This window comes from Bos javanicus, chromosome 29 (genome assembly GCF_032452875.1).
Source record: "Bos javanicus breed banteng chromosome 29, ARS-OSU_banteng_1.0, whole genome shotgun sequence".
Lineage (NCBI taxonomy): Eukaryota > Metazoa > Chordata > Mammalia > Artiodactyla > Bovidae > Bos > Bos javanicus.
Window position 1 is genome coordinate 18,770,719 of NC_083896.1, and position 24,556 is coordinate 18,795,274.

The window sequence follows — 24,556 nt, forward strand, 5'->3', positions numbered from 1 at the left end:
TTAGTATTTCTTTTCCCTTTCTTTGGATTTCAGCACAACCTGGAAGACTCCTCCTTTGGGAATTCACTGGAGCCTATTGGGAACAGAAAAGTCTGAGTTAGTGTTTTTCTGGTGCTGGCTTAGACTTTTCTTTATACTAGTGGTGACATGGGACAACAGGATACTTGGCCAGACTGTTGTTCTTAGTCTGTTTGAGGTTTGGGTCTACTAATTCATTAATGTCAGTTAAGCAGAAGGCTGTGTTTGCCCCTTTGAGAGCTACCAAAGTGAATTTCTGAGAGCTGTTTGGAATCTCTACTTCCTGTCATCATAGGCAGTTGTGGGGTCTTTAGGACCTAATCTATTAGGGTACCTCAGTGATTCATTCTCTTCATGTATCTCACCAGTATATTTTTGCTTTTGGACTAAAAATTGATTCTGTTTTGACTTTGCTGCTTTTTTCCTCAACCTTTGGTGTACTTACAGCCTGGTGGTGGGTGGGTGGTGAGAAGGAGCCCTGTGAATCAGTAACAAATACAATGGACAAGAGAGAATGTGGCATTTACTGTAAAAGAGAGAAATGATATTGTGTACTTTGAAGAAGATATTACTTCACGATTGCACTAGATGGTCTGTCTATAAGCTCTCTCCCAGTCCCAAATAGTACATGTCTCTGTGATTTTGTGAAATTTTTATTTATGAGTACTAGAGAGTATGTGGTATTATTTGTGTAATAGATACATAAAAAGCTCATAAATTTTTTTTGATTTTAAAATAGCTAATTCCAATGTGACAAAATTATAGAAGTAGGAAAAGTGATTTTCTAGTTATCAAATTCTGAAACAACCAGCAGTGGTTGTTGAGCATTTTCCAGAAAGTAATCAAGTGAGAAAATGTTTCCTGAATACCTTTTCCAAGGTCAGTCTTTCCCTGAAAGTGGTAGGTAATACAAAAGATATATGAAATGGTGTTCCTCTCCTTGAGAGGCTTTGATTTCATTAGGAATATAGGATGCATATGCTAAAAAAATTAAATAGTCCCAGCTAATAAACTGGGTACAAACTTTGAGAATTTAGTGAAAGGTAGATGATTAGTTTCCTAGGGCTACTATAATGAAGTACCGCAAACTCGTTGGCTTAGAACAACAGAAAATTATAACCTTACAGTTTTGGAAACCAGAAATCTGAAATCAGAGTTGATGGCAGGGCTACGCTCCCCTTGAATGTGCAAGAGCAGGGTCTGTTCCAGGCCTCTCCCTAGCTTCCGGAAGTCTCAGGCATTCCTTGGCTTGTAGCTGAACATCTTCTCCCCGTGTCTCGTCACAGTCTTTTCTCTATGTGTATCTGTCTGTTGTGTCAAAACTTCCCCTTCTTATAAGGACACAAGTTGTATTGGGTTAGAGCTGACCTTCATGATCTCATTTTAGTTTGATTGCCTCTGTAAAGACCCTATTTCCAAACAAAGTCACATTCTGATGTACCAGAGGTTAGGACTTTAACAAATCTTTTTTTTTTTTTTTTTTGGCAGATACCATTTAAACCCATAACAATGGGGTTTATGGTTAAGGAAAGAACTTGGTCAGGTAAGATTTGAATTAGCAGAGAGAAATAGAAATGTTATGAGACAAGTCTTTGCAGTATCCAAACAACCCTAATTAGAGAATGCTCCAGGAAATTCATCTTAGTGGAACCAAGTAGTTCTCAGATCCCCAAGCAGGGACATTGGGAGACAAAAGATTACTTCAATTATTTTTAGTTGTTTTATTCACAGCATACTATTGTGGGCAGCTTTTCTTTTTCTATAAGCAGTTTTATTGCTGCATAACACATAACCAGTCTTGACCGTTAGGATGCTGATTGAATGGCCCATAAAAATTTATTCTAGGTAACAGAAATTAAATTATTTTAACTTAGATGTCATTTATAATAATAGAAAATATTTTGCTTTGTAAATGTAATGAATTTACAAAAAAGTAGATAACTTCACTCAAAGAATTTCACATTAGAAACTGAGGGTGGATCATGACATTTCTTAACTTGTGGCTCTCGGGGTTAGGGCAGTAGTTCTCAAGTGTGGGTACTTCTAGAAGGCTTAAAAACATGTTGATGCTCAGATTCCTCTTCCTCTCCCAATATATATATTTTTTGCAGGTGTAGGGGGTGCAGAAGTAGTTATGGGGTTCAGGAATTAGTGTTTTTAAAAAGCATTCCAGGTTTGCATATCTGGTTGTAGCTCACTGGATTGGGGGAATAAGAAGTAAATTGGATTCTTGTCTTTGCTGTGACCTTTGTGCATTCCCCAAAACCTTTGCGTCTCAGGTACTTCTGAGAATAAGAAATCTAGATATTGGTCTCTGGCATGTACAAGCTGTCTAACAGCCACAGGCAAATTACTGGAATTCTTTTTGAGTCTCAGTTTTCTCATTTATAGAATAGAGATTTTAAAAAAATCGTTTATCTTGCTGGGTCTTCATTGCTGCGTGGGCTTTTCTCTAGTTGTGGGTAGCAGGGACTCCTCTCTAGTTGCTGTGTGCAGGCTTCTCATTGTGGTGGCTTCTCTTGTTGTGGAGCACAGGCTTAGGGTTTCTGGGTGTCAGTAGTTGCGGCGCTTGGGCTCTAGAAGTGAAGTGAAGTGAAGTGAAGTGAAGTCGCTTAGTCGTGTCCGACTCTTTGTGACCCCGTGGACTGTAGCCTACCAGGCTCCTCCGTCCATGGATTCTCCAGACAAGAGTACTGGAGTGGGTTGCCATTTCCTTCTCCAGGGGATCTTCCCGACCCGGGGATCGAACCCGGCTCTCCGGCATTACAGGTAGACGCTTTAACCTCTGAGCCACCAGAGCTCTAGAGTACAGCCTTAATAGTTGCTGTGCAAGGGCTTAGTTGCTCTGAGGCATGTGGGATCATCCCAGATCAGGGATCGAACCCTTGTCTCTAGCATTGGCAGGTGGATTCTTTACCAATGAGCCACCAAAGAAGCCCTAGAATGGAGATTATTAAAACTGCCTTCCAGGGTTGCTATGAGAGTCAAACATTTGTGGGTACTCAGAATGGTTTGTAGAATCCAAAGTACTCTGTAAATGTGAGGGTTTAGAAAATTTTCAGTGGCTGATAACTTGCCCAAGGTGTTAAAATTGCTTGGTGCCCTAGACAGGACTAGATTCTACATTTCCTGAACCTTTGAATTTTCTCATTAACTTGGAAGGTGATTTTTTTCTTCCTGTCTCTTTAATTTATTTAGCTCTTTTGTTAAGTGGGGGCTGTACGCCTTCTGTATTGGATATTTTCAGTCTCCTTGTAGTGAACAGCATATTGATTTAGTGGAAAGAACATGGTCTTTGGAGTTGTGTGGATATGAAGTCCAATTCTGCCAATCTTACTAACCAAATCATTTAAACCTCTTTTAGGTTTCAGTTTCTCTATAGGTTAAATACAGCATTAAATGAGAAAATGATGTGATAACACTTAGCACTATGCTTGACTGGTAATTTTTTCTTGTTGTTATTATGAGAAGCAGTGATAGAAGAGGATACTTTTAATGCAGTTGGGTAAGTGGCAGAGGCCTTTCCATTTGACTACACTGAGCAGCATCATCTCCTTTTGGTTACTGTTGGAAGTGGGCTTTGTTGGGTTATCTTCTAGTCTTTGTGACAACTTTAATTTGTATAGTTCCAACTATTTTAAAGATACTTTTACAAATTATTCTCATTTAATCCTCATAGTACTCCACAAGGAAAATGTCCTTATATATTCACAGAAATCTCAGCTGAGAGAGATTTAGTGATTTGGTCACCCTATGAATAAGCCATGGAGACAGTTATTGTTTAAGGGGAAGCTCTAACCCTTGAGGCCTTGGATTTGTTTCAGCTGGACTTTTGGTTTCATAACAGGGGCTTTCTGATGTAAACCCAGGAAACCTTAGTTTTGTGGTTGCATTAGTTATCTATTGCTCTCTAAATAAATTACCTCTGAAAATTAACAGCTTTAAAAAATAAACATTTATTATCTCACATAGTCTCTAAGGGTGAGGAATCTTAGAGTGACTAGGCTGAGTGGTTCTGGCTCAGTGTCTCTAATGAGGTTACAGTCAAGCTGTTGCCCAGGACTGCAATTATCTGGAGGCGCAACTGAACCTAGAGGATCCCTTTCCACACTCACTCATCTGGTTGTTGGCCAGCCTCAGTTTCTTGCTGGCTGTTAACAGGCTGACGTCTTCAATTCCTTGCCACATGGCCTCTCCATAGGGCAGCTTACAGCCCTTGAGTTGGCCTCCCCACAGTGAGTGATTGGAGGGAGGAGAGAGCCACCAGAACAGAAGGTACAATGTCTTTTATAGTCTGATTTCAGAAATGACACACCTTAACTTCTGCTATATTTTTTTGATCATACATACTGACTCTTCTACCTAATGGGAAACGATATACAGGGTGCAAATACCAGAAGGCAGGGTATTTGTCTTGGAGGCTGGTTATCACAGTTGTAGAGAATCTTTGAAGCCTGGTTAACCATAATATACAGATGCAGATTCTGTTCCATGTTTCATGCATGGTGGATGCCAGGAGAATTCCCATATGTCTTTAAGGGATGGTTTCTCAAGATGCAGGGAGCAGAGAATCCTTCAGAAGCCTCCAGAGTCTTAATTATCTACTCTCAAAGTTGGTGACATAATTATGCCTATTTTTACAGATAGATACTTTACTGAGGAGTTGAGAACATGAGAAGATTTCTTTGTCGTTGGGTGCTGTGTGGTGAAATTTTCCTTGGAAGTCTGAGCATTATGATTATTTTACCCTTAGAGAAATTTTGCAGAGGGAACTGTACAGGTCTGTTCACTTAGTGCTTTTAAAAATGCTTTCATATTGATTTGCATGTGATTATCCCAAGGGAGTAGTGTGATGATATGGGAAATCAGCTGCCCTATAAGTCAGCCCCTCTGATTTTTGAGTTCCAGCGTTGACACTGACTGTGTGATCTTGTTAAAGACATGTTCTCTCTGAACCCTAGTTTTCTTAAGCATGGAGGTGTTACACTAGAGTCTCAGGGTTTTGAAGTGCAGTTTCACAGAATATGGGGGTGAGAATGGGAAGTGGAAAAGAGGCTGAGGAAGTAGAACTTCCCCATCTCCTTTTCAGGCAGTACAGTACTACTTTTTATCTGTTTAAGTATTGGTGTTTCTGTAAGATTTGATTGAAAGAAAGGTTGAAAGCCTTCAGAAAAAGTTTGGACCTGAGTGGATTGAGTGATCTTAAAAGACTTCTCTGGGTAAAGAAAGGGCTTGGTCTGATACCGTTGGGTAAGCAGTTGTCTTGGGGTGCTGGAGTACCCTCCTTGCTACATTTCTACAATGAAACAGTGGGCCTGGAGAAGGAGGGAAGGGGAATGGAAAAGAAAATTCCTTGGGTAATTTTTCCCCTCCAGAATCTGCTAATCTTTCTGTTGTTGTGTGAGGAGAGAAATGTAGAATTTTAAAACTGGACGTTCCCTTTTAGGACGTCTAACACAGCCTTTACTCCACATTTAACTTTGTTCTGCAAAGTTCCTGTCAAGCATCTCTCCAGTATCTGCTTGCATACTTCCATGATGGAGAGCTCTCTATTGCTGGAGGCAGATCTTTTCATGGTTTGACACTTTGGCTAAAATCTGCTGCTCTGTGGGCCTCTAATCACTGGCCTTTCACATGAGGAAGTTTAGGCTCAGGCAGATGAAATGGTATGTCAGGCCATTGTGTGTGCATCTTCCCTTCCACATCCAGCTAAGGGGATCAACAAGAAAGAGACCCATTAGCATGTTATTGGAGCCTCCGATTCATCCTCGTGCCTTTGTAGGTGAGTGGTTTTTATTAAAACTATTTTTTCTTTTTCATGGATTTGCTGAGTTTATTAGGACTAGAATAATTAGAATGTAGTATTCTTCAAATTTACGTGTGTGTGTGTGTGTGTGCACGCGCTAAATTGCTTCAGTCATGTCTGACTCTTTGCGACCCTGTGGACTGTCGACCACCAGGCTCCTCTGTCCATGGGACTCTCCAGGCAAGAATAGTGGAGTGGGTTGCTATGCTCTCCTCCAGAAGATCTTTCCCATCTGGGATTGAACATGTCTGTTATGTCTCCTGCACTGGCAGGCAGGTTCTTCACCACTAGTGCCACCTGGGAAGTCCCCGAATTTATTAATACTAGAAAGAAACTTGATGATCATATGTTCTGTTTTGATTATCATTTTATAGATTAATAACCGAATTCCAGAGAGGTAAACACATCTGCTTAAAGTAATATACAGAAATTCTTATGACAAAACTGAGATTAGGACCTTGGTCTCCTTATCAGGAGCACCTAGTCCTGGATGTCTTTTCATAGACAACTGTTACAGAGAAGTTGTACCAAATGCTAAAACTTTTTTTTTTTTTAGTGCCATGTGGCTGTGTCCCTTGAGATTTCTACTAGGAGAGATATAGAATCAGTTAAATATTACATAGATTTTCATCTAAAAATACCATGCTGTTTTTCTACATCATAAGACAAGGTAGAAGAATTCCATCTACAAATATTTATAGAGCACCTACAGGAGCTCATTTGCTACATTCTTGAAAATGTCTACGTCAGGTCACAATTCAGAATCTTCATTTTGTGAAGCTTCCAAACTCTTCCCTCCCTCCCCTGACCTCCGTGCTTCATGGAAATGTTTTTTACAATAGAACTTTTCATGCTGCGTGGGCAGTGTGGTGTGGTGAAAAGAATATGAATGTTGGATTCAAACCAACAGACCTGGGTTGGATCTTGGCTCTAGTAATTCATGTAAAGTGCTTATCAGCATGCTAGACACATAATAAGAGTTCCTGAAATGTTGGCTACTGTTATTGTAATTATTTTTTATCGTTACTCATGTCTTATTTCTCCCTTTAACCTGGGGGATCTGAAGGGTTTTTTTTTTTTTTTTTTTTTTAAGCTGTACGTCATAACCCATGAGTTACGAATTTAACATAGTACTCTGGACCAGCATTTTTAAAAAGTGAAAAAACAAAATGTCAAGTATAATATACCAGAGAAAATGTCAGGATATATTATATATACAAAGAACATGGATTATCTTTTGAAACTTTTGTCTCAGTTTTATATTTATAGGTGTATATGCATGTGTGCATGTGTGTGTGTGTACTGGTCTCCATCTGAATTGTATTATTGTAGGTTGTAGTCAAAACAGTTTGATAAACTCTGCTTTATGGAAGAGACTGCTATTTATATCTTTTATTCATAAGGCCTAGCACAGGGTGTGGAACACATCTGATGTGCACGAAACTAAGAAAAGGCAGTCTGACATTAATTGCTTAATATATAATACAGACAGTAAATGAGATATAGGATCAAAGAAAGGGGAAATTGTCTTGAGAAACAACTTAGTAAAATAGTTGAGAGCTTAGTTTTTTTGTGTCTGAAAGATCTAGGGGTAAATTGCAGCTCTGCTACTTACTGGCCAAGGCAGTAGGCAAGTTAACCTCTGCTGGCCTCATTTTCTTCATCTCTAAAATGGAGATAAATAATTACCTCAGGTTGTGAGGATTAAATAAGATAAAGTTGCTATGGTGGCTGACACATAATGAACACTTGCTTAATGTTTTCATGAATGAAAGTGGTCACGGGAGACTTTTTTGAGGAGGCAGGCACTTGTCCTTGAAGTACTGATAAGAATTAGACATGGGAAATGTTTGAAAAGTCCTGCATGTAGACTCTGTTAAAGGTATGTCTTACATGTTTTACTCTGTTAAAGGCCTCAGTATTTTTCTCTTACATATCCTTTTCCCATGTTTCCCTCACCAAGATACCCACAATCTTTTTTCTCTTCAAAACCACTTCCTGGGGAGAAAGTCCAACGTAAGCTGTAACAACTTGCCTTTGGCCCCTCCCTGAGACCAGTTCATTCCCGCAGACAGGGAAAAGGAAATTAACCCAAGTTGTCTGACCCAAGTTATACTTTTAGGCAGAACATCTGCCTAACCTCGGGAGACAGTAATAACCAAAGGAGTTTCAGCTTGGCCTCTGCAAGAAGGGACCCAGGGCAGGTAAATGGGAAGAAATCTTGGTTTCTTGTCCAAAGCCTAGCCTGAAGTTCTAGAGGCAGGTCCTTGTGAAGGTAGGCAATAGAAAGGTGGGGAGAAAGGTCTGCCCTTCTCTGACTTCTGATGGTGCTAGAAAAGAAACAGATTTTGTTTTCAAACCTGAGGATGAGGGAAGGAGAGCTGAAGAAGGGAGAGGGTTAGAGAGAGTGGGGAAGAGAAAAAGGAAGTGCTTGTTAGGTATCTGAATTAGCTGTGGAAGGACCAACAGTAAGTGCTCCAGTGCTGGCTTTCCTACTGAGTTTCTGTTCTTTTGTGAACTACTTGCCTGTTTTAGCTCTGTGAGGAGCTCTCTAAAGTCTGTTTCAGGTCTAAAACTTTTCTATCTATTTAATAGCATCTAGAAGAAAGATTCAGATAAAATACTCTACGAGCCTGGAGGAGAGAGAGAACTTCTGTTTGATTTGTGTGGTCTGTATTGGAATTTCTCAGTGTTGAGACTAATGATATTTTAGATCATACAGTTTTATGTTGTGGGCTCAGGCCTATATATTATAGGATGTTTAGCTGCATCCTGTCCTCTACCCCATAGTATCTACCCTCACTCCAGTTGTGACAATTAGGAATGTCTCTAGACATTGCCAGATATCCCTTAGGGAATAAGATCACCCCTGATTGAAAACCAGTGGTCTGTATACATACAAATTGTGGGGACAGCTAAAAATTAAATTTAATGATGATGATGTTGTTGTTCTTCTGTCCCTAAGTTGTATCCAACTCTTTGTGACCCCATGGACTGCACCTTGCCAGACTCCCTTGTCCTTCACTACTTCTTGGAGTTTGCTGAAATTCACGCCCGTTGAGTCAGTGATGCTGTCTAATCATCTCATTTTCTGTCACTGTCTTCTTTTGCCCTCAGTCTTTCCCAGCATCAGGATCTTTTCCAGTGAGTCAGTTCTTTGCATCAGGTGGCCAGAGTATTGGAGCATTAGCTTCAGCATCTGTCCTTCCAATGAATATTCATGGTTGATTTCCGGTTGAAATCTGAGGGACTCTCCAGTCTTCTCTAGCACCACAATTCGAAAGTATCAGTTCTTCAGTGCTCAGCCTTCTTTATGGTCCAGCTCTTACATCCATATGTGACTACTGGAAAAACCATAGCTTTGACTATATGGGCCTTTAAGATGAATTTGATGATGATGATAATAATAAAAAAATCTCATGGCAAGTACTATGTGCCAGACAGTGTTCTAAGGCTTTAAATATATTAACCCACTTAATCTCCATAATAATCCTATGAGTTGGGTACTGTTATTGTCCTTGTTACAAATGAATAAACTGAGGGAATAAGGTTAAGTGAATTAATAACTGCTAATATTTTTTATGAAATGCTGTGTCAGGGACTCCACTAAGCACCTTATCTATGTCATCTCATTTAATCCTCACAATCACTCTGTGAGCTGAGTACAGGTGTTACTGCAGTTTTACAAATGGGAAAGCTGCACTGAGCACTGGGGACACACGGGAGTAGATTGGTTCCAGAGTACTTTTTTCTATATTATCTTCAGAATAGTATTGTGAAGTAGATAGAATTATCTCCATGTTATAGTTGTAGACACTGAGGTTCAGAGAAAGGGGAAGAAACTGGTGAATGGAGCTGGCATTTATTTTGTATATATATATATTTTTTGTGGTTGACTGTGATGCTTCTAGCCACACAAATCATCAGGCAGTTAAGTGAAAACATGCAGCCAAGGAATACTGAGCCCCTGTTTATGATGGAGAGCTGAGAGTCACTCCTCCTGATTTGTAATCTAAAGTTTGTTGGTGAGGTTTTTGTCTGCTGTCCTAGGCACTTCCTGATTGACACTGGCTGTGTATCACAAGTTGTAATTATGTTAAAATTGACTTGCTTATTTCTTTTTTAATATCTGAGTTCTGTAGCGTTCTATCCTGTAAACTCCTAAATACAGACTTACTTGTAAACAGCCTATTCACCACACTATCTCAGCACAGTGCCTTGTGTCTAGTAGTTACTTTGTGAACTTTCTGAATCAGTAGGCACGTGGGAAGGGAATAGAGTCAGAGAGGATGACTTATTCAAGGTCAGGCAGCGATTTGGTAGCAGTTTGGGGACTAGATCTTATTTTTCCTATATTTAGAACCAGAATTCTTTGTAAAACATTGTACTGCTTTGCATGTACCTGTAGGTTGAGATTATATGGACTTACTTTGTGGCCTTAGGCAAATCCCTTGGTTTTCCCTTCTATAAACAAAAATATTAAACAGCTGCTCATTTCTCCTTTCCATCTTTGGTTGCCCGCCAGTGGTGTCCTGGTGTGGCCTCCAACCACAGGATAAGTGTCTACTGAGAACCAGGGACACCCCATTCTCCTTGCCAGCCCAGATAGGAATCATGTTACATCTCCAGAACAGTGACTTCATAGTTCAGCCATGATGTGGTGGTGAGGGTATAAGGATTGAAACAAAGTAGGTTTAGGTTCTAGGGGGAAGAAGGCAATTAGGTATCTACTTATATCTCTTCTTTTTTTAGTATCGCAACTAAGTTTCTGTGTTCATAACTTTAGAGCTTTCTTACTCTTCATTGTACTTTTTGTGGTCTGCTCATTTTCTCTTAAGCTTATAGGAAAAAGACACAAAGCTACTTAAATTAGGTGAGAAAAATGTCCTTCTCTCTTTATATCAATTGTTTTGGTCAGTAAAACCAGTGACAAGAAATATCTATCAAGAGAAAATAACTGTCTTAGGAAATAAGCTGTATGCAGGGCACTTTTCATGTCTGTTTTCTTACTTTATTTTCCAGTCATTTTACAAGCATCCCTATGAACAAAGCTAGTGGAGGTGGTGGAATCCCAGTTGAGCTATTTCCAATCCTAAAAGATGATGCTGTGAAAGTGTTGCACTCAATATGCCAGCAAATTTGGAAAACTCAGTAGTGACCACAGGACTGGAAAAGGTCAGTTTTCATTCCAATCCCAAAGAAAGGCAATGCCAAAGAATATTCAAACTACCACACAATTGCACCCATCTCACACGCTAGCAAAATAATGCTCAAAATTCTCCTGGCCATAGTGGCTGTACTAGTTTACATTCCCACCAACAGTGTAAGAGAGTTCCCTTTTCTCCACACCCTCTCCAGCATTTATTGCTTATAGACTTATGGATTGCAGCCATTCTGACTGGCGTGAAATGGTACCTCATAGTGGTTTTGATTTGCATTTCTCTGATAATGAGTGATGTTGAGCATCTTTTCATGTGTTTGTTAGCCATCTGTATGTCTTCTTTGGAGAAATGTCTATTTAGTTCTTTGGCCCATTTTTTGATTGGGTCATTTATTTTTCTGGAGTTGAGCTGTAGGAGTTGCTTGTATATTTTTGAGATTAGTTGTTTGTCCGTTGCTTCATTTGCTATTATTTTCTCCCATTCTGAAGGCTGCCTTTTCACCTTGCTAATAGTTTCCTTTGTTGTGCAGAAGCTTTTAAGTTTAATTAGGTCCCATTTGTTTATTTTTGCTTTTATTTCCAATATTCTGGGAGGTGGGTCATAGAGGATCCTGCTGTGATGTATGTCGGAGAGTGTTTTGCCTATGTTCTCCTCTAGGAGTTTTATAGTTTCTGGTCTTACGTTTAGATCTTTAATCCATTTTGAGTTTATTTTTGTGTATGGTGTTAGAAAGTGTTCTAGTTTCATTCTTTTACAAGTGGTTGACCAGTTTTCCCAGCACCACTTGTTAAAGAGATTGTCTTTAATCCATTGTATATTCTTGCCTCCTTTGTCAAAGATAAGGTGTCCATATGTGCGTGGATTTATCTCTGGGCTTTCTATTTTGTTCCAATGATCGATATTTCTGTCTTTATGCCAGTACCATACTGTCTTGATAACTGTGGCTTTGTAATAGAGCCTGAAGTCAGGTAGTATGATTCCTCCAGTTCCATTCTTCTTTCTCAAGATAGCTTTGGCTATTCGAGGTTTTTTGTATTTTCATACAAATTGTGAAATTATTTGTTCTAGCTCTGTGAAGAATACCGTTGGTAGCTTGATAGGGATTGCATTGAATCTATAAATTGCTTTGGGTAGAAGCAACCTAGATGCCCATCAGCAGATGAATGGATAAGAAAGCTGTGGTACATATACACAATAGAACCATGCACATCTAGATGTTCAAGCTGGATTTAGAAAAGGCAGAGGAACCAGAGATCAAATTGCCAACATCCTTTGGATCACAGAAAAAGCAAGAGAATTCCAGAAAAACATCTACTTCTGCTTTATTGACTATGCCAAAGCCCTTGACTATGTGGATCACAACAAACTGTGGAAAATTCTTAAAGAGATGGGAGTACTCCTTTACCAATTTGGAACCAGTCCATTGTTCCATGGCCGGTTCTAACTGTGGCTTCTTGACCTGCATACAGATTTCTCAGGAGGCAGGTCAGGTGGTCTAGTACTCCCATCTCTTTAAGAATTTTCCACAGTTTGTTGTGATCCACATAGTCAAGGGCTTTGGCATAGTCAATAAAGCAGAAGTAGATGTTTTTCTGAAATTCTCTTGCTTTTTCTGTGACCCAAAGGATGTTGGCAATTTGATCTCTGGTTCCTCTGCCTTTTCTAAATCCAGCTTGAACATCTAGATGTGCATGGTTCACGTACTGTTGAAGCCTGGCTAGGAGAGGTTTTTTTTTTTTTTTAAACTTTACAATATTGTATTAGTTTTGCCAAATATCGAAATGAATCCACCACAGGTATATCTGTGTTCCCCATCCTGAACCCTCCTCCCTCCTCCCTCCCCACACCCTCCCTCTGGGTCGTCCCAGTGCACCAGCCCCAAGCATCCAGTATCGTGCATTGAACCTGGACTGGCGACTCGTTTCATATATGATATTATACATGTTTCAATGCTATTCTCCCAAATCTCCACACCCTCTCCCTCTCCCACAGAGTCCATAAGACTGATCTATACATCAGTGTCTCTTTTGCTGTCTCGTACACATATATATGCATTAGTATACTGTATTGGTGTTTTTCTTTCTGGCTTACTTCACTCTGTATAATAGGTTCCAGTTTCATCCATCTCATTAGAACTGATTCAAATGTATTTTTTTTAATGGCTGAGTAATACTCCATTGTGTATATGTACCACAGCTTTCTTATCCATTCATCTGCTGATTCTTTGGGATTGGAATGAAAACTGACCTTTTCCAGTCCTGTGGTCACTACTGAGTTTTCCAAATTTGCTGGCATATTGAGTGCAACACTTTCACAGCATCATCTTTTAGGATTGGAAATAGCTCAACTGGGATTCCACCACCTCCACTAGCTTTGTTCATAGGGATGCTTCCTAAGTCCCACTTGACTTCACCTTCCAGAATGTCTGGCTCTAGGTGAGTGATCACACTATCATGGTTATCTGGGTCATGAAGATCTTTTTTGTATAGTTCTTTGTATTCTTGCCACCTCTTAATTCTGCTGTTGTTAGGTTTGTACCATTTCTGTCCTTTTTTGCGCCCATCTTTGCATGAAATGTTCCGTTGGTATCTTTAATTTTCTTGAAGAGGTCTCTAGTCTTTCTCAGCCTATTGTTTTCCTCTATTTCTTTGCAGTGATTATTGAGGAAGGCTTTCTTATCTCTCCTTGCTATTCTTTGGAACTCTGCATTCAAATGGATATATCTTTCCTTTTCTCCTTTGCCTTTTGCTTCTCTTCATTTCTCAGCTATTTGTAAGGCCTCCTCAGACAATCATTTTTCCCTTTTGTATTTCTTTTTCTTGGGAGTGATCTTGATCTTGATCACTACTCCTGTACAATATCACGAACCTCCGCCCATAGTTCTTCAGGCACTCTGTCTATCAGATCTAATCCCTTGAATCTATTTGTCACTTCCACTATATAATCGTAAGGGATTTGATTTAGGTCATTCCTGAATGGTCCAGTGGTTTTCCCTAGTTTCTTCAATTTAAGTCTGAATTTTAAAGGCAAATTTTTACGAACAAAGCAAATGGAGGTGATGGAATCCCAGTTGAGCTATTTCAAATCCTAAAGGATGATGCTGTTAAGTGCTGCACTCAATAAAATGTTGAATAAAAATGGCAAGAGCAGATGTCCTTGTTTTGTTCCTGATCTTAGGGAGAAAGCATTCAGTTTTTTACCAATTACATATGATACTAGCTGTGGGTTTTTCATGAATACCTTTTATCAGATATAAGGAAATTTCCATCTATTTTTGGTTTCTTGAGTGTTTTTATCATGAAAGGGTGTTGAGTTTTGTCAGATGCTTTTTCTTTATCAATAAGATGATCTTAATGGTTTTGTCATTTATTGTATTAATATGGTGTATTGATTGAAGTTTGGACATTAAACAAACCTTGGTACCTAGAATCATACTGTGTTTTATGACAAGGACTTATTGGGCACCAACTACTTACTAAGCCTATAGAAGTACATGGATTACTAAGATGTTGGGGCCATCCACTATATTTGAGGAGACAGAAAAACACACAGGCTTACAGTTGAGAATGCAAGAGTGAGATAAAGACAGTACCTTGTGTTGATATGTGATAAAGTGAAAGTGAAGGTGCTCAGTCGTGTTCTAGTGTTTGCGACCTCATGGACAGTAGCCTACCAGGCTCCTCTGTCTGTGGGGTTTTCCAGGCAAGAGTTCTGGAGTGGTTTGCCATTTCCTTCTCCAGGGGGTCTTCCCATCCCAGGGATCCCACATTGTAGGCAGATGCTTTACCATCTGAGCCACCAGGGAAGATCCCAAAAGAATATAAAATAAAGTAGCTTGAAAGTGAAAGTGAAGTCACTCAATCGTGTCTGACTCTTTGCGTCCCCATGGACTGTAGCCTACCAGGCTCCTCTGTTCATGGGATTTTCCAGGCAAGAGTACTGGAATGAGCTGCCATTTCCTTCTCCATGATATGTGATAAATACTTACCAAATTAACTCCACAATGACCTTATTTTCAGGCCAGTGATTATAAGGTTGGTTTTTTTCTTTTTGGCCTCACTGCGTGGCTTGCGGAATCTTAGCTCCCCAACTAAGGATTGAAACTGGGTCCCTGGCATTGGAAGCACAGCATCCTAACTACTGGATCACCAGGGAATTCCTGAGGGTTGGCATATTGTAACTTTTTTTGAGATACATCCTTTTCATTCTTCAGGTCTCAGCTTTATCACCTACCTGTATATGGGTAAGTTGGACTTGGTAGTATTTAAGATCCCTTCTAGTTTTAACATAGTGTGAAATAACTTGCTTTTTATAGGGCTTCCTTCACTTAAGTCTGTCTGAAGAGTTTGTTTTTCTGATAAGTTTCAAGTGGCTAGGTAGTTAGGTGACTATTCTAGTTCTGAATGGTAAAAAGATTCTTTACTCCTTGTTAGTTGGCCTTAATCACACTTGCATCTCAGAGAGATTATTTCCTTTCATATTATTCCAAATACTGGTGAAAAGGGATAACCCTTGTGAAAGGCTATGTTCCTAGGTAACATGTAAGTTTTATGAGAGGGAAAGGCCACTGGGAGTATGTTTCAGGGCTCAGCTGTAAGTGTAAGTTAAACATTGGGCACGTCAATGCATTTTATTTAGGTTTCAGTTTCTCATCTGTCAAATTGAAAAGAGAATATCACTTATTGTGTAATCTCACAGACATCATATGCTAGTTATAAATGCTATCCTAGATGCATATAGAATTGTGTATAAATGTGAGTTATTTGCAGAAGTTGAGTTGCAAATAATGTATGAAAAAATGTGAATATAAACAATAATGCAAATGATTCTCAATGTTGTAAATGATAATGCAAATAATAGCAAAACATTATAAAAATGTAGCAAAATATGCCTAAATAATAGACACATTTTAAACCCCTACTATTCATGGCATTTTTGATATGTACTTTAAGCATTATCTCTCCAACACTTCACAAAAACATTATTTCTCCAACACTTCACAAAAACTTTATCTCATTTGGTAGGTGAGGAAATTCCAGTTCAGAAGGATTAAATAATCAGCCCAAAGTGGCAGAGTATGGAATTGAAACTAGACCTAACTCTGCATTTCATGGCTATCTCATTACTGTTGATGTTCAGTTTGCTAACTTGGTCAAGATGGTGTCTGCCAGGCTTCTCCACTGTGAAGTTATAATTAATAAGTATTTTATAGGAAGGTACTATGAAACTATATGAGTATATTTTTCTTTGCCAAACAATGTATTTAATTATTTTTATCTGTTTGGACTCATAACTTCCTACTTTATTCAATGCGTAACAATTTATTGCTGTATCATTATTTTGATGCTCAAATTCTGCCTGATTTGGCCAGTAGGAACATCATTCAGGTTTACTTCTATCTAGTTTTGACATGTCCTATTTTGACCACTCCCTTTGTTTCTGACCCAACAAGATATTCTAGACTCATTTATGCTTTCTGTGCCCCAGCCCTGTAGTAATCCATTTAATCAAGGAGCCATAGTTTCTTTTTATTGTTAAGCAGTGTTTAGAAGCCAGGGTCTGGCTGCTGGTATGCTTATTGTTATTGGGTTGATGCTGCTCCCAGTCCCTGTCTGTGGACACAATGAGGAAATGAGATTCAGTTCCCTGTGACAGACTCTTCACACTGTGTGGATGCCCTGCTCATTCTGTGTAGGTTCCAACACACTAATCCAGGCTGCTTCAGCACTGGACTCCTTCACTTCTTTCCTCTGGGCTCTGACATACTCTATCAGGCACCCATCCCCACACCCAGTATGCATGCCCTTCTTGCTGCACTCAGTCTACCACCCTGTGCCATATGTGGATGCCCTTCTCTCCTCCTTGAGCTCCGATTCTCCTTACTAGTCTTCCTTTCCTTTCTCCACTGCCCATTGTAGGCCGTTTTCACTCTGCTGAGGCTCTGGTCACAATGTTGGGTTGCCCTCATCATTTCTTAACTAGTCTGTCATAACACAGTAGATTCCTAACAGTCTTACTGCTGCTATCTTCCCTTACCTTACATACTTCTGCTAGAGTGATCTTTATAAAAGATGTCAAATGCCACAGCTCTGCTTAATAATAGTTCCCTTTGCTTGTAGAATAAATTTCAAGTTCCTTAGGCTGATATTAAAGACCTCCTAAGATTTGACCCAAATGCACCTTTCCTGCCTCATTTCTTGTTAATTCTTCTGTGTACCTTGCACTCCAGTCATGGTCCCTGGCCATTCCTTAGACAAACCTCAGTACATTTACTCTTTCATTTTGCCTTTGCCTTCTTCTCTATCAGGTCTAGCCAACTCCTTTTTTCACTATCTGACAAAATCCCTTGGGGTCCTATTTCAGACATCTGGTGTGGTGTGTCAGAGTCTGACTACAGTGTGGAGGGGATTTCCAAGGGGAGGGATTACCTGGTGAAGCCTCTCTGACCTTCATAGTAAAAATTAATCCCTTTTGTTCTTCTGATGTAGTGCTTCCCTCGTTCTTTCTATTTTCATGATTAACTTTTATCTGTTATCTCTGGTTCATTGCCTGGTCCTTGAAAGCACCTGATGGAACTTGTTGAGGTGATGAATTCTGAGTTGCGAGCTTTTTTTTTTTTTTTTTTTAAATTTTATTGAAGTATAGTTGATTTACAATGTTGTGTTTATTTTCTGCTTGAAAGCAAGTGACTCATATATATATATATATATATACTTTTTCATATTCTTTTCCAATACGGTTTATCATAGGGTGTTGACTCTAGCTCCCTGTTCTGTACAGTGGGATCTTGTTGTTTAGCCATGCTGTATATAGTAGCTTTCATCTGCTGATCCCAGACTCCCAGTGCTTCCCTCTGCATCCCCCCAGCATCCACAAGTCTGTTCGCTATACTTGTGAGTCTGTTTTTGTTTTGTACATATGTTTGTATTTTAGATTCCACATATAAGTGGTATCCTGTGGTGACTGTGTTTCTCTTTCTGACTTCACTTAGCATGATAATCTCTAGGTCCATCCATGTTGCTGAAAATGGCATGGTTTCATTCTTTTTAATGACTGAGTAATATTCCATTGTGCACGCATGTGCACACACACACGTCATGATTTCTTTATCCACTCATCTGTCAGGGGACATTTAGATTGTCTCCATGTTTGGCTATTATAAATAGTGCTGCTGTACATATAGGGGTGCATGTATCTTTTTAAATTATAGTTTTGTCTGGTTATATCTCCAGGAATGGGATTGCTGGGTCATATGGCAGCAGTGAATCTGTTGTTCTTATTTAAAATCTGTTTATAGACATTGTGAAGTCCAGAAGGCTGACTACAGGAAGGAGTTTGGACCGTGGCACAGCTGGGTTAGATACCTGCCCTATACCAGGGCTCTTTCTGATAAAAATGATGTATTTACACTGTTTTCCTCTTTTGTAAATTCCAAATATGTTTTTTAAAATGATTTTTTTATGCTGTCATTCCAAATAAAAGAATTTGCTGGCTATATGTATATGGGTATTTAAAACTGCAAGTAATAGCAGCTACATCACAACCAAAAAAATCTCTACCCAAACTGTATGAAGGACAGTATAATGACAGTGTGTGTCTACTGACAGCCTGTTTGCCATTCAGTCTGTCTCCAGAGAGGCATTTAGGAGGAAGTATCAGCAAAGGAGAGTTTTAGACTTTCTCAATGACTTGGCTTTTCTTTTCTGCTCTAAGTTTTAATTGTCTCATTTCAAAGCCTAGGCTCTTTCCATGCTTCATAATCATAGCAATAAATGGTAAAAATAAATATTTAAACTAATTGGTTCATAGATGATCAATTTTATACACAGACTAAACAGTGCAGCACTTTGCCAAAAATAAGTGTAGCATTGCTTAAACATTGTGTATCAGCAGCAGTTCTTTGTAATTGGGTTCAGTGATGTATTTTGCGTTACCTGGAGTTACAGTTTTTAATCTGTCAGTAAATGAAATGTGCTTTACCTTCCAAAAAAAAAGATAGTTCACTTTTGAGATTTTCCGTCTAAAATTTCAAAATTGATGTCAGAACATTTTCTAATACTACACATAGTCACTATTTAGCTCATCCTACTGAGGTGTGGAGCCACAGAAATTGCTTTCAAGCTGTACTTACTTACAAGGCTAACTTAGTTTGATTTGGCCTGAGAGATGGTGAAATGTTCTCAAGATTTTCGCTGTTCTATCTGTCTAGAGGTAACTGAGATTAAAGAAACATAAAAGCTTTTACTCTATAGTGTTGGGGAAGCAGAATGGGAAGATCTTCAGGATGTGATGGACTGATATTTACTCATATGCTAGGTTTGTAGTCTTTGTCAGGTGTTAAGCTCTCTGTGCCTTATTTTTTTGATCTGTAAAATGAGGATGGTAAAGTCAATTTTTTAGAGCTGTTACAATAAATATGTTTCTTCTAGGGCGGACTGATTTTGACTTTGTCGGTGACAAGTGGGATCCCAGTCATAAACCTAAGAATTGTCTCTAGCTAAGTGTATCATTTCACACTTCCCAAGTCACTTCTACTCATATTATCTTATATAATCTTTACAGTGTGTTCTGAGAGAAAAGACTGTGGAGTTGTTTCCACTTGAAAAAAATGAGGAAACTGATACTCAGAGAAATTAAGTAGGTTGTCTGGGGACCACGATTTCCAAGTCCCAGTTTAGGACATCTTCTTTTGTGTACTGACCAGTCCTTAGAAAGGGCAGTGTGGTGTAAGAGTTGAAAGTCAAGAACATCCTGATTATAGTCTTAGCGAGGAGAATTTGGGGAAGTCATCTCAATTTCTGCTTTATGGAGACAAAAATGCTGACTGTTGTGCCTAACTCACTTTGATTTGTTTATTCAGCAGACAATTATCAAACATTTACCGTGCTATACACTGTGGTATGCCTGGTTCCTTCCCTTAGGCTCCTTACACTTCACTATAGATAGTACATTGTATGAATGAGAAGAGCTATAATAAGTGTGTGTGTGTGTGTGTGTGTGTGTGTGTGTTTGGTGGCATTGAGGGGTGGCCCTGGTGGCGGTTAGGAGTGCAGTTAGCAGTGCAGGAGAGATGGCTTTGGGACTGGGCTTTGCTTGTGAGGAGAAATCTCTCAGGGTTGTGTGCAAGAATTAAATTGGATGATAGGTGCTTTGTTGATTGTCAAGAACTGCACAAATATTGGAAATTGTCATATCTTATAGAACAGGGATGGAATCCCCAACCCCTGGGCCACAGATTGGTGCCAGTTTGTGGGCTGTTAGGAACCATGTGAGTGGCATGTGAATGAGCAAAGCTTCATCTGTATTTATAGTTGCTCCCAACTGCTCACATTACTGCCTGAGCTTCCCCTTCTGTCAGATCAGGCATTAGATTTTCATAGGAGCCCAGACCCTACTGTACTTGAATCGTCCTGAAACCATATCCTCCCTCTCCCCACCCCTGTCTGTGGAAAAATTGTCTTCCACAAAAGTGGTCACTAGTGCCAAAAGGACTTTCTTGGTGGCTCAGATGGTAAAGAATCCGCCTGCAATGTGGGAGACCTGGGTTCAGTCCCTGTGTTGGGAAGATCCCCTGAAGAAGGGCATGGCACCCATTCCAGTATTCTTGACTGGAGAATCCCTATGGACAGAAGAGTCTGGCGGGCTACAGTCCATGGGGTCGCAAAGAGTTGGATACTACTGAGAAGCTAAGCACAGCATACAGTGCCAAAAATGTGAAAGACAGCTGTTACAGAGGGTACTTCTTTTCTAAAGCCTTGACTGACCTGGTGGAACACTATGGTTGGAGTCTAAGCTTAATTAAGAAGAAAATTTTCAGTGGCAAGAAGGATTGGGAGCTCATTTAAGAAAAATCCATGTCTTAAAGTGTTTGGAGTCTAGGAGTCCTTCAGTTGGAACATACCTTTTATCTTTTGCTATGATGATGTGGTGGACCTTCAAACTGCTTTGGGTTTATAAAGAACTTATTTATAATCATCTTTTTAAAGAAGCACTTGTGCTCCTGCAGCATTTTAAATATTTAGGAGAGATATTTAAGGCAGCCTTGGAAACAAGAATATATCCTGGGATATAAGAGGAGTCAGAGCAAGACAAAGAAAAATTGGATGGCTGTGCCAGAAGATACATTATATTTTTATTTTTTAGTTTTGTTTGGATTTAGTTGATATAATTGTTGAGAAGCTTTTATGTATGAGGCTTTAAGTACTGAGGGAATAGAAATGGGTGAATGAAGCATTTCCTTACCAATGAGACTTATATTCTGGCTGGAGATACACAATGCCTGTGGTAAATAGATGAGAGGAGTTTCCATGAAGTGCTCTAATATCCTAAGGGAGGACGACCTACTGAAACTTTTGGTCAGGACTGCGTCAGAGAGGGCCAGTTAGAGGACACCTGAAGATTAAGAGTTTTCCAGGAAACAAAGGGAGCTAAGGCCATTCCAGTCAGAAATAACGGCATGAACGAAGGCATAAAGGCTTAGGGTACTATCTGGTACTTAAAGCATTCAGTAAATACACATAAATCCCAGACTTTGGGTTCAAAATGGCGGAGTAGAAGGACATGTGCTTATCTCTTACTGCGAGAGCACCAGAATCACAACTAGCTGGTGAACACTAGAACCCACCAAAAAAAGATACCTCACATCCAAAGTCAAAGAAGAAGCTGCAGCGAGATGGTAGGAGGGGCGCAATCATGATAAAATCAAATCTCATACCACTGGGTGGGTAACCCACAAACTGGAGAACAATAATACCAAAGAAGTTCTCCCACTGTTGTGAATGTTCTGAACCCCATGTCAGGCTTCTCAGCCTGGGTATCTGACAAAGGGCCTGGGAATCCCTAGGGTATCCTACCTAGAAGGTCAGCAGGATTTGATTACAGGACTTCCATAGGACTAGGGGAAGCAGAGACTCCAGTCTTGGAGGGCACAAACAAATCTTGTGCATGCCAAGACCCGGAGGAAAGGAGCAGTGATCCCACAGGAGACTGAAGCAAAACTACCTGCTAGTGTTGGAGGGTCTCCTGTGGAGGTGTGGCTTGGCGGGGGCTCACCACAGGGTTAGGGCTTCAGCCTATCAATTTTGGAGGTGGGGAAGGGAGCACAATTCAGTCATAATAATGTATTAACAAACACTTTTAGTAAATTGGGATAAGTGGGCAGATTGCTCTGAGGACCATAAGTAGAGTGACTAACTGTTTGAGGGATTCTGGAAAACCTTTCTAGAGGTGTTGACATTTGAACAGAGTTCAAAAGGATAAGCCAGAGGGGAAATTATGGGAGAGTACTTTGTTACTGCATCCTCCCTGCTGAGAGTTGATTGGAGGTATTAATACCTTAAATGTTATCCATTTCATTCTTGGATAGCTCTAATTATTATAATGTTCTTATATTGATACAAAATAGACTCTACTTGGTAGAGAAGACAAGGTGATTTTTATGACAAATGACAAGATAATCACTCTTGGGCAATCACTTCTTTAGGCCAATCTTAAGATTACATCCACATTTCTTTTCTGGCTTTCATTGTTCTTTCTGGTTTCTTCCTGACTGGTCTTTCCAGTTTCATTTATTCATTCAGCCATTACTTACCATCCTCCTACTGTGTGCAAGGAATAGTTATTAGGTCTGAAGATAAAGAAAAAGTTTTTGCTTGTGGGGTATTTATTCTATTGGTGGAAGTCAACCAATAAGCAAATAAATATGTCAGTTGATGTTAAGTGCTGTGCATACAAATAAAGGAGGGTAGGAGGGAATAAAGAGTGCAGAGATGGAGTGAAGAGAGGTTTTTGTTGTTTTATAAAGAGTAGTCAGGGAAGACCTCTGATGAAGTAATATTTGAGTAGAGACCTGAAGGAGCTGAGAAAACAAGTCATATGGATATCTGGGGAGAAATATTTTTAGACAGGTAACCAAAGGTACCAAGATCCAGAGGTGAGAGTGTATATATCCTATTGGTAGTTTGTCATGACTGAGCAACTGAGCGCACACACATACACGCTTATACACTATTCTAGGTAAAAGTTGCTGATGGTGTGGACCAAGGTGGTAACAGTGAAGTAAAGGTGATGAGAAGTGATTGGATTATAGATCTATATTGAAGGTAGAGTTGTTGGAATTTGCTGGTGGCCTTGATGTGAAGGTGATAGGAAAAGTGGAGTCAAAGATGAATCAGATTTTTTGGCTTGAGTAACTGGAAGAGTAGAATTACCATTTATTGAAAGGGGGACAAGTGAAGAAACAACAAATTTTTGGATCTGTTAAGTCCAACTGTCAGTGACACATTTGTCTTCTGTTGTCTTTATAAATGCTCTGTCTTTGAAGGTAGGAAATAGGTCTCCTCATGTTTTCATCCTCTGTGACTGCACTGAATCTAGCATATGGAAAAAATTCAGAAAATGGTGAATGAATAATGAGATTATTTACTGTTTCCTTGAATGTCTAGATTATTTACTGTTCCTAAATAGAGCTCATGTTTTTTCATTCTTTGGGCCTTTGCTTTTGAGGTTCCCTCAAGATGACTCTCTATCCTCACCCCTATTCTCAGTACCTTTATCTGTGAAAATTCTACTCCTAAAACCCAGCCCAGTACTCTCTTCTTTACAAAACTTTGAGCTCTACAGATGTAATTGATGTCTTCCTTCTATGTACTTTTTTGCCTTGTTTGAACTTCAGGTACATTTTGATTTAGTTAGTTGCTTTGGAACTGACTGCCACTGAATAGATTTTTGCCTTTCCCTGCTCTTTCCATCCCTCCATTGCTTATTTCTTTTCTTGAAATATTTTGGTAAGCTATTATTGTTTGCTTATTTGTTTTATACTCTGCCTCACTTCATAGTCCTTAATAGACAATTGGCTCTGCCATCTAATTACAAGAAAGCATGGTATATTAGATGACTATTTTAAGAGAACCAAAATCATTATCATTGACTGACATCCTCTTATGTTTAACTGGTAATATCAGAGGTTGGAGGAGGTCTTGGAGGAGGTCGCCATTAACTGCACCATAGAGCTGCCAGAACTTACACAGGACTGGGGAAACAGACTCTTGGAGGGCACAAACAAAACCTTGTGTGCACCAGGACCTAGGAGAAAGGAGCAGTGATCCCACAAAAGACTGACCCAGACTTGCCCTTGAGTGTCCAGGAGTCTCCAACAAGGCATGGGTCAGCGGTGGCCTGTTGCAGGGTTAGTGGCATTGAGTGCAGCAGTGCATGCATGGGACCTTTTGAAGGAGGTTGCCATTATCTTCATTACCTCCATCATAGTTTGGCCTCAGGTCAAATAACAGGGAGGGAACACAGCCCTGCCCATCAATAGAAAATTAAAGTTTTACTGAGCATGGGCCCACCCATCAGAACAAGACTTAGTTTCCCCCTCAGTCTGTCTCTCCTATCAGGAAGCTTTCATTTGCCTCTTATCCCTCTGTCTTATCCCTCTTATCCCTCTGTCCCTCAGAGGGCAGACAGAATGAAAACCACAATCACAGAAAACTAACCAAACTGATTACACGGACCATAGCCTTGTCTAACTCAATGAAACTATGAGCCATGCCCTGTAGGGCCACCCAAG

General features: G+C 39.7%; 1 protein-coding gene across 3 annotated transcripts in view; it reads left to right on the forward strand.

Moving 5' to 3' along the window:
• Positions 1–24,556, forward strand: part of PAK1 (p21 (RAC1) activated kinase 1) — a 160,203-nt gene that overhangs the window by 29,639 nt on the left and 106,008 nt on the right. The window contains exon 1 of one of the 3 annotated variants that reach the window (XM_061406172.1): positions 5,779–5,800. The exons of the other annotated variants lie outside the window; for them this stretch is intronic. The gene's annotated coding sequence lies outside the window, so the exon portion shown is untranslated. Of the gene's footprint in view, positions 1–5,778; positions 5,801–24,556 lie in introns of those variants that run through there. 3 annotated transcript variants of the gene reach the window in all.